Here is an 18452-nt window from a genome sequence, read left to right as displayed (position 1 = left end):
CTACTATATATAAAATAGATAAACAACAATTCCTTCGGTATAGCACAGGGAACTATAATCAGTATCTTGTAATAAACTATAATGGAAAGAAAATTAAAAAGAATGAATATATATATGTAAAAAACAGAATCATTTTGCTGTACACCAGAAACTAACACAATATTGCAAATTAACTATTTATCAATTTAAAAAATATTTACATCATCCTAAACTCTGTAAACATTAAACAATAACTCATTCATCTTTTCCCTCATCCTCTGATAAAATTCTTTTATTTCCAAGTGTAGTTTTATTTAAAAACTGTAAAGATTTACGTATTCTTTTAATTACACATAATAAGCAGTCATTAGCTTAAAGTTAAAAGTTCCACATTTAAATTTTTTAAAGATGTTTTTTAAAATGTAGCCTTTTAAAAAGAGCCCAAAAAGCTGAATATATCTTACAATACAGGTTTATCATTAAATCTTCACATCTCAAATATGTTTTGAAAAGACTAAAAAAAAATAGTTAAAAATAATTTACAATTGACAATGATTAAAATCTCCTTATCTTTGACACATAATGAATTTATAGTTACAAGCATTTAACAGTTTAATCAAGCATATAGTTTTTTCCAAGTACAAACGGCCTTAGATAATCACTGCACTTGTTTTTGGAGTGATTATTGTATTAGGAAAAGCATACTTCACCAAAACCACAGCGTCAACTTTCAAACACTCCTCTAGAGGAGCTTCTGATTTTCAACATAGGATAGAAGAACAGTGTTTTGTGACTGCATCTCTTGCATATGGAACGTGTGGCAGACAATAGCAGACCAGTCACAAGAATTGCAATATGACCATTCCTTTCTTATGTCGCCAAAAAGAGCACACAGGGCAAATGTGAAACAAAAAAGGATACTTAATAATTGCTGCAAGCAATGTATTTTAAACATTTTCTTCAATTGCTTCACTGGGCCCATTTAAATGCTGCTACTGACCAATGCAGGATTAATTTCCAGGGTATAAGACACTGCAGAAAGCTTTATGCCAACAGGAAGCCATAGCAGTCCAGTTCAAAGGATAGAACAGAAAATGCTGCATAGAGAGCAGGTGCCAAACCCTCTCAAACTAGTGTTACAACTAAGGGACAGGGTATCCAGCACCTTATGGTCAGGCTTTGCTCCTTGTCACCCTGGTGGTTCAGGACCCTGGCAGCTTCTCCAGGGCCATTTTCCTGGCTCCACTGGTGGCTCAACCTTCACCTGCCCTTCCTGCCCACGGGGAAACCCCTGGTAACCTTTCATCTACTTTCTGTCCCTAAGGGTTTGCCTATTCTAGATATATCATTAACTGGACTCATACAATATTTGTCCTTTTACCTCTGATTATTTCACTTAAAACCATGTTTTCAAGGTTTGTTCCATGTTGCAGCATGCGTCAGAATTTTACTCCCTTTTAAGGCTGAATAACGTTTTATTGTATGTATATACCACAGTTTGTTTATCCGTTCATCTATTGATGGACGTGTGGAGTTTTTCCAACTTCTGACTTGGAGAAAAATGTTTCAATGAACATTTGTTTGGATCCCTGTTTTCAACTTTAGAAAGTATATTGCCTAATTTCTTATTTAGCATACGGGACCCATTTCAGTTTGGGGGAGTAACTTTGCAGGGAGGTTTCAAACAAGATACTCGAGAGCTAGAATGCTTCCTGACAGTCATTTATTCTGCTTATCACTCCCTCCATCTGACCGCTTTAGCCAGGAGTAACAGAGACAGGAAAAATACGAAAGAGATGATGACCAGGTAAGCTCCTCTGGTAAAATGCTGCATCCTGTCAGTCAGCTGAAACCAACAAGATGGAATGGCAAGTAAGAAGAAACTCTGGGAAAGGCCAGCTATTTATATTAAGTGTTTCTGTCAATTGAGTCAAAACCATGACTCATGATGACTTTTGGCAGCTGGAGGGACAGAAAAGATTGTTATTTTTTCCAAATGAGCCCTTGGAGAGTTGCATCTGGTGAACAAGCCCTTGAGATTAGAAAAGGACGGGTTAAGAGAGGGACGATAATTAGAAATTGGAAGAAATGAAAATGAGTAAGAAAAGGGCAGGCGGAAATGATGCAGATGAGAAGAGAAAAAAATGACAAGGGAAGCATTCTCTTAGATCGCTGCCCTATCCCACAAAGAGGAAAGCAACCAGTCTGTGGGATTTTCTGCTGGTGACTCAACAGTGGCATGATTAGTTGCAGCTCAGATAGGGACTTGGTTTGTGAGCCAAGTAGGGCTCTTTCCTAGACAGGGAGGGTGCACCGGGGGAGAATTGGCAGACCACCACTCCTTGTGACTGAAAGAGGAAGGGTGTAGTCTGTTTGCACTTATCCTGCATTTCATCAGTTCAACTTGTGATGTTTTCATTCACTTAAAAAAATGATGAAGTGATCCCCAATGGGTGTGTTTCAGTTTCTAAACAATAAAGACGTCTGTTTTTTTGGCGATGCTAGAAGAGTAAATGTTCACCAACCGCTTTTTCCACATTACACAGGGAGGGTATTCAATGTCCCAGTGGGTGGCTCCCCAAAAGGGACCAATTTTGGAAACCCCCTCCTAGAAAAACATTCTGGATTTTTATGGTTCTTTTCATCCAAAGATCTCAAGGGATTACCAAGCAAAATATGAGGTCCCTGACAACGCTTTGAGGTGGGAGGAGACAAAGGTTGCTGACATCCTTTGGTGGATGAAAAAAACAGTGGCCAAAATGAGGGTACTAGGAGGCAGAAAATAACAGTAGAACCAAGAACCATATGCCTCAAACAACTATTGCTGCCTCCAAAAGTTTTGTTTCTGTTGTAACATAGTCTTGTTGTCATTTTATACAAAATAATATTCCTTTATTAAAGTACTGCCATTACTTATGTGCCAATGTGTATATCATAACTTCCTGAAGGAGACTCACCTTTTCGAGATCAGAGGCAATTTCCAAGATGTATGTTACATAAGTCTGAATATCTAGTAATCTTTTTTTTACCTTTAATAATCAACAACCAAGATTCCTTTGGTTGATACAAATTTACTTGTGTGATTAACAGGCAATTTGGAAGGCTAATTATGCATATGAGAATTATAGGGTTTTATGTCACTTATAAACTGAACTTCTAGTAGAATACGCTGTTTGGCTTTATTTTGCAAGTGGATTACTTAAGTTTGACAAATGGGAGGGGAAAAATAAGATTAGCAAATACATCGTTTATGTTCTTGAAATAGCTATGCTCTATTTAAAAAGTGAATTTTCTTCATTTCCAAATAAACCTTTTTGCATTTCACTATACCCTTGACTATAATTCAAGTTGACTATAAGGTTGAGAGTTTTTCCAGGAATAGGTTAAATCAATTAGCATTGGTCTTATCCAGTCACTAAAAATGCAAAACAAATATCCAGAATATTAACTACACTTCCTCTAAGTTCCAGAGCTCAAATTCAAAATATGCTTCTCATGGCCTAGAGAACATACCATCAAATGAGCTGCAAAGAAAGGCCTTTTTTGTGATATTAGTAAAAATCCTTGCCAAATTAGTCTCTGTTCCAAGTTTCAGAAAATTCCTCATATACATAATTCAATATATTTAAAATGCTGAATCTTGAATTGGAGACCATTAAATGGTTCATATTTATTCTCTTGAATGTTAAAATGTAGCCAGTGCCAAAAAGCCTTTGGGTGTATGTACCAAATTTGTAAAAATACATAAAAATCTACTGAACCAAAACCACAGTGGAACTCACAATAACTTTCCAGACAGCATAATTCACCACTTAGTCACTGGGGAATGCCAATCTCAAAAGATAGATTTTACACCAGGCCAAGAAGATCAACAAAAATAAACCCTTCTTGGACTAGGAAAAAAGGGGAAGTCCAGTTCCAATGGCCTTAAAACAGTACTAATATTAATGATAGTAATAAATTAACCGTGTGTTTTGGTGTGCCAACATTTAGCTGAAAGATCATTTAAAACATTGTACCTTTTGAAATGATAGCTGAATAATCAAGAATGTTAGAGCATGTGGTATTAAAACCATTTTGTTTGTTGTACATTGAGCTCTCTGTTTTTTTCTTGGTTTTATATTAGATTAGGCCACATGAGACAATTTAGCCACATGAGACAATTATGGCGAGTTCCTGACCTCTCTTACCCCTCTGCGGTCTGAGCCCCAGTCAGGAGCACAGGAAGTATCCTGAACTCGGCTACTTGCTCTATCCCCTTTCCCACTGCCCTTGTTCAGACCGGAGGGACCTCTTGTATGCACGGTTCCACCAGCCCCTTCTCTTCTGCTTCTGTGCCTCTTCACAGCCCCGCTCAGCCACGACAATTTCTCAGTTTGCTCTCTCCTCAGCAGTTAGACTTATCTTTCAGGAAATGGTAATCAGACCACTTCATTCTCTAGCTTATAATTTCCAGCAGCTTCTCACTGCAATTCCTACAAGAATCTACCCATATGATGCGTATGTAGGACCTGCCTCTTTCTTCATTGTGCCTATGCAGACACAACCCACGGTGACGACAGTGAAGCAGAGAAACGCTGAGGTTAATCTGATTTGTTAGTTTGTTAGGCTTCTGTTTCTTTAGATATACTGTACACATATATACATCTAATAAATTACATGGTCGATGTGGCTTTCAGGTGGCTTACTGGGAGAGAGGAGCTATCTTGTTTTAAAAGATAGAACAAGGAAAGTTATATGAGGCATGTTACACATAAATCTGAAACCCTGGATGTTTCCATTTCACTTACTACATCATTCTGTGCTTTTCCACACCAAATATAGAACTTTCAAGCAAATAATTTATAAAAGTCTATTCTCAGGGGCTTAGGGCAGCTAAAACAAAAATGAAATCGGTAACTGAATAAAGAATATGAGAGGATTACTGTGACACGTTATGAGAAATCAAAGGACCTAGGTTCTAGTTTGTTTTTGCCAGGTGTGTGATCCCAGAGAAGAATAATGTCTTAGACTCTACTCCTTTGCCTGTAAGATGTAGTTGTTAGAATTCTGCAGCCTTCACAAGTGTACTGTTGTGTGACTCTGCAAATAAATGAGATACATGAATATGTAAAGAATGACAGTTTGACATTCAACTCTCTTTTTTCCCCAATTCCTATTATCCTTATCCTTCTCTGCACTATTAAAATGGTAAGAATATCAGCCTTGGAGTTCTGAGTAGGGCATCCAAGTATTACTTGGAACAAAGAACTCAATTGAAAAGCTAAATCGATTTTGAAATTCATAAACACAATTGTCTAAAAGCCAAAGAGTTATTCATATGTAAGACCCCAGGCACTTATTATGGGGACAGTTTTCAGTTTGTGGTTTTGAATTACAAAAAAGACTTGTCTTGGAAGCACAGGAGGCAGAGCCTAGAGGGAAAGTCTATGAAGCAAGCACAGAGTGAAGGAGAATGGAGGATGGGAACCAAAGAGCAGCTTCCCTGCCACCCAGGGGAAACATAGTAAACACACACGTCCTCACACACACCTCTGGGCATGGAGGAGTTTGGAGAATGTTTGAAGGCAATGCTTTAAGGTTTCAGCACTCTCTGAGTTCCTAAGAAGAGAGCCAGAGCCCCTCTTTGGAGTCTTGACCTGTCAACTTGGGGTAGAAAAGAAAGTAAGACATAAATACCCAGAAGGGATTGGCAGAATCCCAGCAGAGATAATCCGTATCTTACATCACAGGAAACATCCAGGGAAAATTTCAAGGTTTTTGAAATTCTTTATTTAGAGAGGCACCTGGAGGTCAAGACACACCTGGGGAGAGATTAGAAACTAGGAACAGAGGTGTTTCCATGGAAGAACCTAAAGACACACGTTACAGAGTCCAGTGGGGCCAAGAGTGGTAGGGACAGCAAACGAAATTCCACGACTGCCCAGGGGTAGAAACACACTCAGAGGGTCTTCCTCACACTGAACCAGCTTTGGCCAGGAGTTGGAACAGGAGGAGAGACCACAAGGGACTATGGGAAGGTAGCTGTGGCTGTCAGTCTATAGATCCCCAAATCAGACAGAACCAGAAACACCACAGTAGAGGGTAGTCCAGACAATGGCACTGATGGCAGACTCCCTCAGGAGGAAAATTACACTTGTAAATCAGAAATGACTTAGTTATAAACAATAAGGACCTACTGTATGACACAGGGAACTATATTCAACATCTTATAATAATCTATAATGGAAAAGAATATATATATGTATATATGCATATATCACTTTGCTGTACACCTGAAATTAACACAACCTTATAAATCAACTATACTTCAATAAAAAATTTAAAATAAAGGTTCATTTTTTAATATATGGACATTCAAATGTTCCAGCACCATTTGTTGAAAAGACAATCTTTTTCCATTAAATTGCCTTCACATCTTTGTAAAAAAAAAAAAGACTTAGTTATCTAGAAGTTTCTAGATTAAGCATGCTACAGCATCTGTGAAAAAGGAGGTTCCACAGCCAAGTTTATTTATTACAAAATAAAGACAAAATCGACTCGTGTATGTACACATGTGAATTGTAACTGCATTAACATCTAGCCTCATATAAATATACATCAAAGTATCTAGAAGATGGAATTTTAATTTATCGTTATTATTATTATTTATTATTATGACTGAGAGATTGGACCATTGAAAACTAACCAGCCACTGCCACTGCTAGCAGCATGGATGACAAGCCTCTGGAGAGCAGTGTGCCGTCATGGAGACAGCTGATCAGGACGGTGGGAAAATATGTGGAACATCTAGTCCTCACTATATGGAGCTTGAACAGAAAATCAACTCTTCTCATTTCCTTTTTGTTTTTTCCTTTCTCCATAGGGAAAATTTAAGGGAATGCAAAAGCCTCCATGAGGGAACACAAACTTTTCATATAATAGTGATACATAAAGATATCTCTTAGTTTGAATATAAAGGCTTGTGACCTTCTGGAGCCCAAGTTATTGAAGGAGAACATATTACAAAGGAAACATTGCCACTTACTGCATGGGACAGGAACAAAAATGAAGAGCTAGTCGAATTATGTACATCTTCTTCAACTACCTAAAACCTTATGACTATTTAAAATAAGAGGTCACCAAAAAGTGAATCAGAAGCATTCACCAGGCAGCATAATCCTTTACCTCAAGATCGTAACGAGATACTAAATGGATTTCAGACGTTTACTCTTATACACGGATGCTAATTAAAGGTATTCTATTTCTCAGGCACAGATAGGGAATCCTTTATTTCGTTAACTTTCCAAATTCCTGGTTCCTGGACTCATTTAGACTTAACTGTGGGTACCTTGAAATCATTCAGCCTTCCCTCTAGCCATGTGAAAAGAAACAGGGAAGCAAAAAGGAAATCGCATCATTTGATTATATGCCAAGTGTAGAATAGTCAGGATTCTGTGAAAAATAGGAGGAGAGGAGGTAGAAAATGAAAAAGGGATATCTATTTTTATGTCCCAATTGTTTGAGAAATTGTTGTCTTGAACCAAATATACTCATAAGAAATGTAAACTGAGTAAAATGACTGTTCAGGAAGCAAGGCCAATAGCTAAAGGATCATAATTGCATATGGAGAATTTTCAATGCTCTAGAAATATGTTTTAAATACTCTGCCAACGTACATTTCAGTTGCCAAGTCTTGTAAAAATATAGTCTTTCCTGAGTATTTTGAAAAATACTTGTAATAGCTATGTTCGGTAAAACCTCATTTATCTGATAACAGCTCATTCAAAATAGAGTAATTTGAAGAACTACTATGCTGCAGTTGAATAGTCTTTTTCAGTTAATATTGATCATTTATTTTGAAGTGAAGTTTTGTGAAGTGTATGTAAGGAAATCTAAAGTCCACTCACCAGATGTGAAACTATGCTATGCTTCTCTGTATGCAAGCTCCACAAAGATCAGGACATTTTCCCTGCATACTTACGTGGCGTCACAGTAAAGCCCAATCACCACGGCTGAAATAGTCACGAGGTGTCCTCCACTGGTTCCCAAGGTCACTAAATTAAATGGGCTGACCCTAACATTTCAAATCACATAAGAAAAGGAAGCCTGATTTAGGACTATATAGTGGAGGAAAAAAATCCTTATAAATATTGTTCTCTATTGTTATAATATTAATCTTTTACTTCAGTATCTTCCTTAAAGCTACAAATATTTTAAAATATTATTTTAAATTAACAAGAAAGAAAAGGATAGCTACCATAGATTTTATTTTTATTTTTTAGAATGAACGTATTTTTCTGACTTTGCAGTGAAAGCACAGGGAATAAGATTTCAAATGACATTAATGTGTATACAATAAAAAGTAATTTTCTTTTTCACTTCTACCCAGCTTCTTTCCTCAAAGGTAACTATTACTATTAGCTCCTTGGATATCCTTCTCCAGATACTCTATATACAAATAAGTATTGACATGTAGATTTTTTAAACATAAATATTAGCATATGGAGCCTTTTTATGTCTTGAATTTTTTCACTTGACATAAATGGGAGAGTTTTCAATGTCATTGCATATAAGGCTTCACTATTCTTTTTTATATTTGCATGACGTTCCATCAGATGAATCTACAATAATTTATTTGAACAGTCCCCATTAATGTACATTTTTCACTGCTGTAAAATCTATCCTTAAACATACATTATTCTGTGCATGTGAAAGTATATCTGCAAGATAAACTCCTAGAAATTAAATTGCTGGGACAGAGAACATGCATTTACATTTGTGGTTAGATAAATAAAGATGTATTTAATTCCAGGCATATCAATTTATGTTCCCATTTAAGTTATGAAAGACATTAAGTTATGAAAGGTTTCCCAATACTGTAGGGTTTAGAACTTATTTATTGCTATTTTGAAAGTCACCAAATTGAACACTTCTTTGCCTACCACTGCAAAATTTAAAAAAAAGAAAAAATGTAAACATGAATTAGAATTGAAAGGCTTGCTTGTTTCCTTTTAATAAAACCAAATATAATCTCCAAAATCTAAATTTTCTTTGAATGAGTAAGCTGATATAATTTTTCACAAAGCTAGGTTATTTAAGACTCATAATTCTCTCCAAATTTCAGCATCATTGCAAATAAATTAAAGTAAAGTAACTTTGATATGAATGGAAACAGCACAATCAGTAGAAAGTTATGCGGTTCTTCATTTACGTTTTAAAGAGGCAGAGAATGCTAGTGATCAAAGATCATTCAACAGACATCAAATATTCATTTCTGTTTTGCCCAATTTACTTATTTTCTCAATATTTTACCTTTTTTTCTAAAATAGGAAAACTTGGGACTTTAGTTCCTCCAAATAAAGTACATTCTTAGAGATTAAAAGAAAAATTTTCAGCAAAAATTTTCCCTTTCAATTACTAGTTTCTTTTTAATATTTTTTTAAACAAATGTATGGACTTCTGCCTAAAAACATTTACTCACAACTTTAATACTTGAGGAATTCCAAGACTGCAATGCCTGATTTAGAGTTCTTTATCAACAATATTTTCCTTTAAACAAAATCACATTTTACATTTAAAAATCAACCAATCGAGAGGGATCAAGTTGATAAATACTTTTTTGCCCTATTACACCTTAGTATGAAATTTTTATATTCCTAAGAACCATGTGGTTGTAAAATAATCCACATGTCTTTGAGCTGTTAGTATTTTCAATTTGTCCGTAAGACAAGGGAATAAATTTTAAAGCAAAGAGAAGAGAACTTCTTGAGCAATTAACTGTGAATTGTGAACAAATTTCATAGCCCACAATTATGTTGACTTGCTACTAAATGCTCTCTAGGTTGGCTAACCTTCTCCTGCATTTCTCTGCACAACGACACACAGAGTAGCATTTGCTCTGATACAGCCCTATTAGTTTTAACCTGATGCTTGGAAGTATGAGGCATCAGAGTTAAGGGCAATTCCTTGGGAGTCAAAAGTGTTCTTACAAAGAACTGCTCAGCTGAGGTCTGAATCTCTTACAGATTCAAGAAACGGCAGGTACAAGCTGGCTCTCTGAGCTTCATCAGCCAGAGTCCAGTGGCGTTGCTTGTAAAGATCTGGCAGGGTTAGCAGCCTAACTGACCCTTGACCGCCGCTGGGGTGAGAGAATACCCAGCCATGACTAAAGGACAGTGGCAGGAGGTCAGTTCCCATGAGGAATTGGATGAGATTCTCAGGAGGAGTAGAAGGGACGCCTGGGGACATAGGAAAGAAAGAAGAGCCTGATGTGTGTCTCCAATTTGCTGCAGATGCCCAGCTCCATGGATCCCTGTCTGAGCAGAACCTGAAGGATTTTCACAAGACACTAAGGCATTATCATAAGGCTTCAGCATCTCATGAAATATTAATATTCTCCTCCTTGGGGACTGTGTAGCCCCATTCTTGCAGTGAGGTTTCATTACATGGAAGTATTTTTTTTTTTGGAAATTTCTTACAATTTGGAATTATCAGTTATTGATATTTTGTAACTCAAAACAATGCATTGATGCCACTGGCTTTTACCATAGGACACGGGGCTCAGAATTGTCTACAATATCTTCCCATTATGATTCATAATCAGCAGTGTTGTTAGCTGTCTTTCTTATGTGAGGCCTTATTAAAGTTCTCTCCCAACATCACCTACATCATCTGGTCCTCACCACCAAGAGATAAAGTTCAAACTCCTAGAGTGATATGCTATTCAGACTCTGACTCCAACTAACTTCCAAGTAGCATCTCTCCATTCCTCTCTATATATTTTACATTTGACATTGAACACTTCTTGAAGTTCCTCACACATTTTTAATGTACCTCTGTGCAATTGTTCTTACCAGTCTACCCAGTACACTCTGATTATTTATTTAAGGTAAACCATATGCTACCTTTTTTATAAGGACCCAATAATCACTATGGGAAATTGAGCAACTTCTCCCACTATAATCCCACAAATCTACTAGAGATTGTGTTAACCGGTAATTATTTTTCTATATGTGTTTGCCCTTCATTAGACTCTTAGTTAATTTTCAGGAATTGATTTTCATATTTGCATGCCTAACGCCTACAGGAGATTTGACTTATGGTAGGTAATCAATACATACCAGTTGAATGAACGAATAAACAATGAATTAAAAGCAAAACCACACAGAAGATCTACACAGTTAAACATTTTTCCTGTAGAAGGCTGACTTATTTTTAATACTCAGACTTTATAGAATATGTATTTATTAATACAACATTTCAGCCAATATTTATGTAGAAAAATTACATTTATGTCTCTAAAACTCACTATGACATTTTTAAACAAATTACGTGGGGAAAAGTAATTTTCTAAACAGAAGTGATAAAATGTTGAAATCACATAGACATTTTGAGAAGCAGGTCAAATCTCAACAAAGCGGGTATTCATTTTAAATGTTGCTGGCACTAAGAAAGGCCATGTTACTCCAAACACACTTTTTTTTTTCAGTAAGAATATCAATTACATTTGGTGACCTGGAAGAAATTTTTAAAATATATACTAGACACGTATAAAAATTTTACGTTTTTTAAAAATAAGCTCACTGTATCTTCTCCCATTTAAAACAATGGGAAATAAATTTCTGGTTAGCATTTTCATTCAGATTGTCTGATTTTGAGGAATAGGTTATTAGTAATAAGTGGGAGATAGCTGTATTTAATTAGATATTCAATACATTTAAATTGTTCTGTACCATGAGAAACATAAAAATACAATGCTTGGTGCCCTATCTTCAGGGAGCTTCCAGTTAGGTTCAGGTCTGAGAAATATGATAGGGTTACAATAGCTTTCATTTCCAATGTTAACTCATGAGACTGTAGTGGCTGCCTAGGGTGCTGTGTTAGTAAGGATTCTGAGGCCAGAGCTCAGCGTGGGGGGAAGAACGCCATGATTATTAGTGATGTTTGTAACAGAAACAGAGTTGCCGCCACTGCTCTAGGGATTCACAGGAAAAAGAAAGCACTTCTACTTGAGGTAACAAATTAAAATCTCCTGAAGGAAGGGACACTAAGCTAGGTAGGGTAATTTTTGGAACAGGAATGGAAAGAAGTGAAATAGTGCCAGAAGCAAAACTTAGAAGAGAAAGGACCACTAAAATTCAACAAAAGCAAGTAGTCATGTTGGTTGAAGCCAAATGTATTCCCTCTGTCCTCAACAGGGGAGCACAGGGGAGCTCCTAAGAAAGTCTTCTTCAACGTCACCCAAATCACCAAGGAGAAGCCTTTTCAATGGAACAGCAATCTCACAATGACTTGCAATGACAATAAAAATTAAAACTGAGAGCTACCAATTGCTAGTATATGGGAGGAACTAATGTTGATTGTCAGACCAAATGTTCTAAGTAAAGGAAAAGAAAGTGAAGAAAAATCTTGACATACCCCTTGATTTAGTTAATGAAACATGGACTCGAATAAAATAAACCATATAGCATCGTAGGTAATAATCTAATCAATGGGGAGTAGTAATAAAAAGAAGAAATTTTAGTTGTGATGAAATTACAGTTACTACCTTTCACAAAGTAAGCTCAAAAAGAGAAAGAAATTCTTTCTACCTACTGATAGAAAAAAATGGCAAAAACCTCAGAGCTTAATTGTCAACAGCATCTTCTCAGGAAACATTATGCATCCCACATAATTACTTTAGACTTCCTAGGAGCTATACATCCTGGGGTATTAGTCCTGACAGAAACACAAACACTTCAGGATCGTTCTTAAGTTGTCCTCAGAGTTATCTTCATGAAGAGGAAATGAGAGACAGTATATTTGCATGGAAGGGAAGAGAGGCTTACTGAGAAAACTAAATTTCTTTTGTTATCAATCAATTTACTACTTTTATTTAATCTCTTAGTCTTTTCTGCATAAATTTTTTTCTTGCCTGCTTATTTTTAGCCTCTTTTCCCAGTCTTGTCTCATGCTAATCGTAATTTTTCAAGCTTATAAAATGTGTCCATGTATATCAGCCATCTTGAAAATCACCTAATAATTAAATCTGATAATTTTCTATCTTAACCTTTCTTCTTCCCAGTCTCCATTCAGATGCTTCAGTGCCTCGTGTACCAGTCTGGGTTCAACCAGAGTAACGGAAGTAGTAAGATATATATTCAAAGATTTATTGCAATAACGTGGTTTACACAATCACAGGGGCTAGCTAGGCAAGCCTAGCGTCACAGGGCCGACCATCAGAAAGGGTAGCCTGGAACTTTCCAGCATGGATTGAAGCTATTTTCCACAGACAGAATTCCATCTTCTCTCAGGGAAATTTCAGGTTTTAAGGCCTGCCTTTAAGATCTTTCAACCTTTTGAACTGGCCAACCAACATTATCTGGGATAATCTCTTTTACTGAAAGTCAACTGATTATTGATTTTAAGCGTATCTCAAAAATATCTTCACAGCAACATGTGAAATTAACACTTGATTGAATAACTGGGGACTGAAGACTAGACAATTTAATAGTCCAAAAAAAAAAAAAATCATGGCCCACTCCTTGTCAATTTGGAACCCATGCACATTTCATTAAACCATGCTTACTATCCAAATTAGGACAATGACAAAGTCATATTTCCACCTAATGTGATACAGCTGTCCTCCATACCATTGAAAATGCATTACTTAACTCCAGAAGAGGGTTCAAAGTCTTCCCTGATGTTCACTATTCTCCATTGATACCCTGTAGCCTAAAAACTGTGATATACAGTAAACTATTATTAATACATCTTATGTTAGATGATAAGGAGATAGGAGACCTAAGAAAGCAAAAATACATATGCAAATATATTGATAACAAAATCACCAAGAAATACTCGTAATTATTACAGACCTTAATTCTGCAACTAGCAACATAGTCACAGTTGGTATTTATAACTACCCTCTTCCACTGCCCATTGATTTATTCCCTTTGCACTCAGCAACCACCCAAGCTGATTATGCTTCTTTGCATAGCAATGTGACCCAAACCCTAATTCATGAAGGTTCTGGACCATTAGCACTTCTGCCTGAATTGGGTTGTTTTAGTTTCCCACTGACTTTAATCATAGGACATGGTAGAAATAAAATATATCCTAAGGGATCTCCTGTGTTCAGTACTGCCATTTTGCAGTAACAACTTTCCCTTGGCGATTAATATCCATCACCTCAGACAGTACTGTAACTCTCTTCTTTGCCTGTCGATTTAACGATGTAAAGTGGCTGGGTGACAGTCTCAACTTTTAGTCCAATAGAATAAGTGTTGTGTCTCCTGGCGGAAGCCTTCCTCCCAATGGAACTAAATCCTCCAGACCATCAGAGCCTAAGGTCCTGCACTTATGACCTTATGGGAAATTATGAATTGACTGAGGAAGAGAAAACTTAAGCCTGGTTAATAGATGGTTCTACAGCCACCACCTGAAAGTTGTCAGATCTGTCACTACACCCCTTTGTGGGGTAATCCTGAAGGACAGAGGTGAAGGGAAACCCTCCTGGTGGGCAGCACTTAAGAGTAATGAACCTGCTTATTTATTTTGCCTGGAAGAAGAAATGGCTATGAATCTATGCCTGTTCATGGACTCTGACCAATGATTTGGCTGGATGGTCAGGAACTTGGAAGAACTATGAGTAGAAAATTCATGACATGGGAGAATGGGAAAGAGGTCTGTAGATACATCTTTCTGAATGGACAAAGACTGTAAAGATATTCGTGTCTCTTGTTAATGTTCATCAAAAGGTGACCTCAGCAGAGGAGGATTTTAACAATACAGTGGCTAGGAAGACTCATTCTGTGGTTACCTTTCAGTCTCTTTCCCTGGTCACTCTTGTCATTGTCCAATGGGCTCAATAATCAAAGTGGCCATGGTGGATGGAGGTTACACACTGGCTCAATTACAGGGATGCTACTTGCTAAGGCTGACCTGACTACAGTCACTTCTGAGTTCCCAGCCTTCCCACAGCAGAGACCAACACTGTGTCTGCAACACAGTACCATTTCTTGGAGTGATCAGCCAGCTAACTGATGGCAGATTGATAACATTGGACTACTTTCACTACGGAGAGGGCAGTATTTTGTTCTTATTGGAGTAGACACTCTGAATATGGATTTGTCTGCCCTGCACCCAATGCTTCTGTGAAAAAGACTTCTGTGAATTTACAAAATGCCTTGTGCTCTATCAATCACCATATTCTACACAGCATGGCTTCTGATCAAGAAACTCACTTCACAGCAAAAGCAGTGAGGCCATGGGCCCACGCTCATAGAATTCACTGGTTTTACCGTGCTCTCGTCTTGACCTTAGGCTAGCGATAGAAGGCGATGCAGCAGGAGTAGCGGCCTTGGGTATTCGGGCTACTTCCTCATGGAACTTACTTGTCCCTCTAAGGCCTGCTCAAACGTGATCTCACGTGTGCCACCTTCATTTCATGATGAAATGCTGCTGCACACACCCAGCTTTATAGTTCTGTGTGTCAAGTGACACCCAGGTCACAACGGAAAATTCAGTTCACAAGACGATTCGGTGGCCCATGGTTAAGTACTCAGTATCTACTAAGGCCCAGGATAGATAACAAGATAATAGATTGATAGGTAAATAGGTAGACAGCTCCTATCGTTTCTGTTTCCCTGGAGAACTCTGACAAATATAGCCTATATCAATAACCGTCAACTTTGTTTCTTCCCCCATTGCACCTTTAATATCCATTCCCACACAGATTTCCCAGATTTCTATCTATATAAATGGAAAAAAACGCAGTTATGCTGTTCTTTTGGTTTTTTGGGTTTGCGGTGTATAGTGCAGGGTACTTCCTGGCAGGGCACACTTGGTGCCTCACTTTAGCCACCTGTAGAGACTTGAGTCCAGTTAGAGGTCTAGAAACTAAGACAGGTGATGCAGGCAGAGCACGAGGGAAACCAGCAGCGTTTGGTGCCTCCTGCAGCTACTGCAGACGAGGCCAGCACAGGTGCTTCCGGCCAAGGACGACTATCTTCCTCAGAAGTGAATATTTTGCATCATTAAGAAAACTGGTTCATCTTAACAAACACACACACACAATCCATCCCCCAATTTAACGTTTTCCACATATTGCTGGTAACACACTCTACTCTGAGATATGTTGAAATGTATTGGAGACCTAAAAAAGACTAGATTATTATTAAATATTTTCTGTTTTTTTAATTAAGCCAATTGTCATATTCTACTATGTTTCAGCAAAGAGGTAAAGCAAAAGGCTCAGATGGAAGCTATGGAAGTTATTATTTTGCAAGAGTCCAAATCTAGCTCTAAAATACATATTCTTTGAGGTGATTCATCTTTATTTTACACAAATTTGTACTCCTAATTCTTTTTTCATGTCAGTGTTTCATTTCTTACCTCTATCTCAATCCACCAGTCTCATTACAAAAACTATCCTTTATATGTTGGGAACCCCCAATTGACTTCAAAATGAATTTTTTGTCTTGTTTTCTCAACAAAGTCATCTTTGTTATCTCTTTGACTGCATTGGGAGATTTATGTATTTATATAATATATTTATACACAATAATATTGATATATAATATGTATTTTAAAGAATATGCTATAAGCAAGAGCAGTATAAAAAGAACTGACATTTATTGAGAAGCCAATATATACAAGGCACCACACTAATTATATAAAAATGAGGAAGAGAGAGAGAGAGTGCCTTTCTTCCTTCTGTAAAATTCTATTGTAGAGTCTGTTGTGAAAGATAAAGTTACTATAACACTGTCCCTGTCTTTAATGGAAAAGACAGATAGGGAAGCATATGTAGGCATATGAGAGAGAACAGTGCTAGAATTGAGATTGGAGCAGAGTGCCATGGCCACGTGAGGAAGATGGAATTCTAAGATGCCTCCTGGATTCCCATCCCCTGGTGCACGTGCCTATATAAGCCCCTTCTCTTGAATCTTAATCCTGAATCAGTTGACTCTTAGTTAATCAGAAGGAAGATTATTTTAGGTGGGCCGGTGTTAATCAGATTAGCTCTTACAAGAAGTCAGCTGCTCAGAACAGCAGCAGACCCTCTCCCCTTCTGTTGGCCTTGGAGAAGCAAACCACTGTTATGGAGAAGGCCACATGAAAGGAAACTGCAGGCCTCTCTAGAAACTGACAGCCTCAGTCCTGCAAACACAAGGAACTGAATCCTACGAACAATCTAAGTGAGTTTAGAAGAGGACCCTAAGCTCCAAATGAGAATGCAGCTTCACTGATGTCCGACTGTGACCTTGTGAAACCCTGAACGGGAATTCAGCTATACTGTGGCTGAACTTCCAACCTACAGAGACTAAGGTAATAGATGGGTGTTGTTTAAATACTGTGTAAGCCAAGTTTGTAATCATTCATTACGCAGCAGTAGGAAACTAATAGAAAAGGAAAAGGGAGGAATTAAAAATGAATTTAGCAATGTTTCATTTTAAGATAATTCCCCAGACTGATCAGAAGACCCTTTTCTAAGTGCTTTCTCTTTCGATCCTGGCAGTCAGTACTGATTTTAAGCATTTCCTGGCTTCCCAAAAGAGATGAGCTGCTGGGCGTACCTGCCAGTAAAACAGGCAGCCAGCCAAGTAGTAGTGAAGAGAGAGACTCAACGCCAGTGACATGCACTGAGGGAGGGAGAGAACAAGCCAGCCCTGAGTGCTGCCACAGGCTCACTTCTCTGAGTTTTCAGACACCGTATTCTCATCAAACCGTCTCTTTCATCACTCAGACACAAACACTATGAATTCAATAAGTCAGTGGTTTCAAAATGATTTGGGTAGGTGTGTATATTATTGCAAAAAGTTTCCCTTTTATAGGAATTTGTTGACTTAGTGGGAATAGTTTTTCTCCAATAATTTTTTTTCCACTCCAAGTACAGGTGCCCAACTTCCTTCTGTATGGACTGCAGACCTAAGCTAAATGCATTTGTTTGTTTACTCTATGCCTTCTCATGCTCACCGGTCTGGAAAACATTCTTCCCCTAGTTAGTGGACAGTTGCAATTGCTCTGCTTATACAAATGAACAGAACTGCAAGTTAATATGTGGTGATATTTAAAGATATTCGATCTTAAAAACACCATATATGCCACTGGAAAAACTAAGGTCTGTGCAGTTTTTGCTTTCATTTTAAATCAAATCAATAAATTCCTCTAATGACGATCTTTCAATTTTTGCCATCATTCAAACAGTGCTGTCGAATAGAGTAACTACGAGTCACGTGTGGCTATTTAAATCTAAATTTAAATTAAGCAAAGCAAAAAACTGATTGCCTCAGTCTCACTAGCTACATTTCAGCTGCTCAGTAACCTCCTCGTGTGGCTAGTCTCTGCCGTGTTGGATAATGCAGATTATAGAACATTTCCATCTTTGCAGAAAGCTCTATTGGACAGTGATGAATTTAGCCCAGATCCCCAGGCATTCTGTCAGAGCCTTTCAAGTTTTACCCACTCTGTGTTTTTTAATCTAACTCCCCTCTTTCTGCCACATTTAG

At 37.5% G+C, this 18452-nt stretch overlaps 1 pseudogene; it reads right to left on the bottom strand.

The window, feature by feature from the left end:
* Positions 1 to 740: 740 nt before the first annotated feature.
* LOC116659730 lies at positions 741 to 10158 on the bottom strand (annotated as a pseudogene).
* Between the last annotated feature and the right edge of the window lie 8294 nt (positions 10159 to 18452).

The sequence above is a fragment of the Camelus ferus genome, chromosome 25 (assembly GCF_009834535.1).
Source record: "Camelus ferus isolate YT-003-E chromosome 25, BCGSAC_Cfer_1.0, whole genome shotgun sequence".
NCBI classification, from domain to species: Eukaryota; Metazoa; Chordata; class Mammalia; order Artiodactyla; family Camelidae; genus Camelus; species Camelus ferus.
Note: the sequence above shows the minus strand (reverse complement) of the source record. Positions and strands in the feature narration are given on the sequence as shown.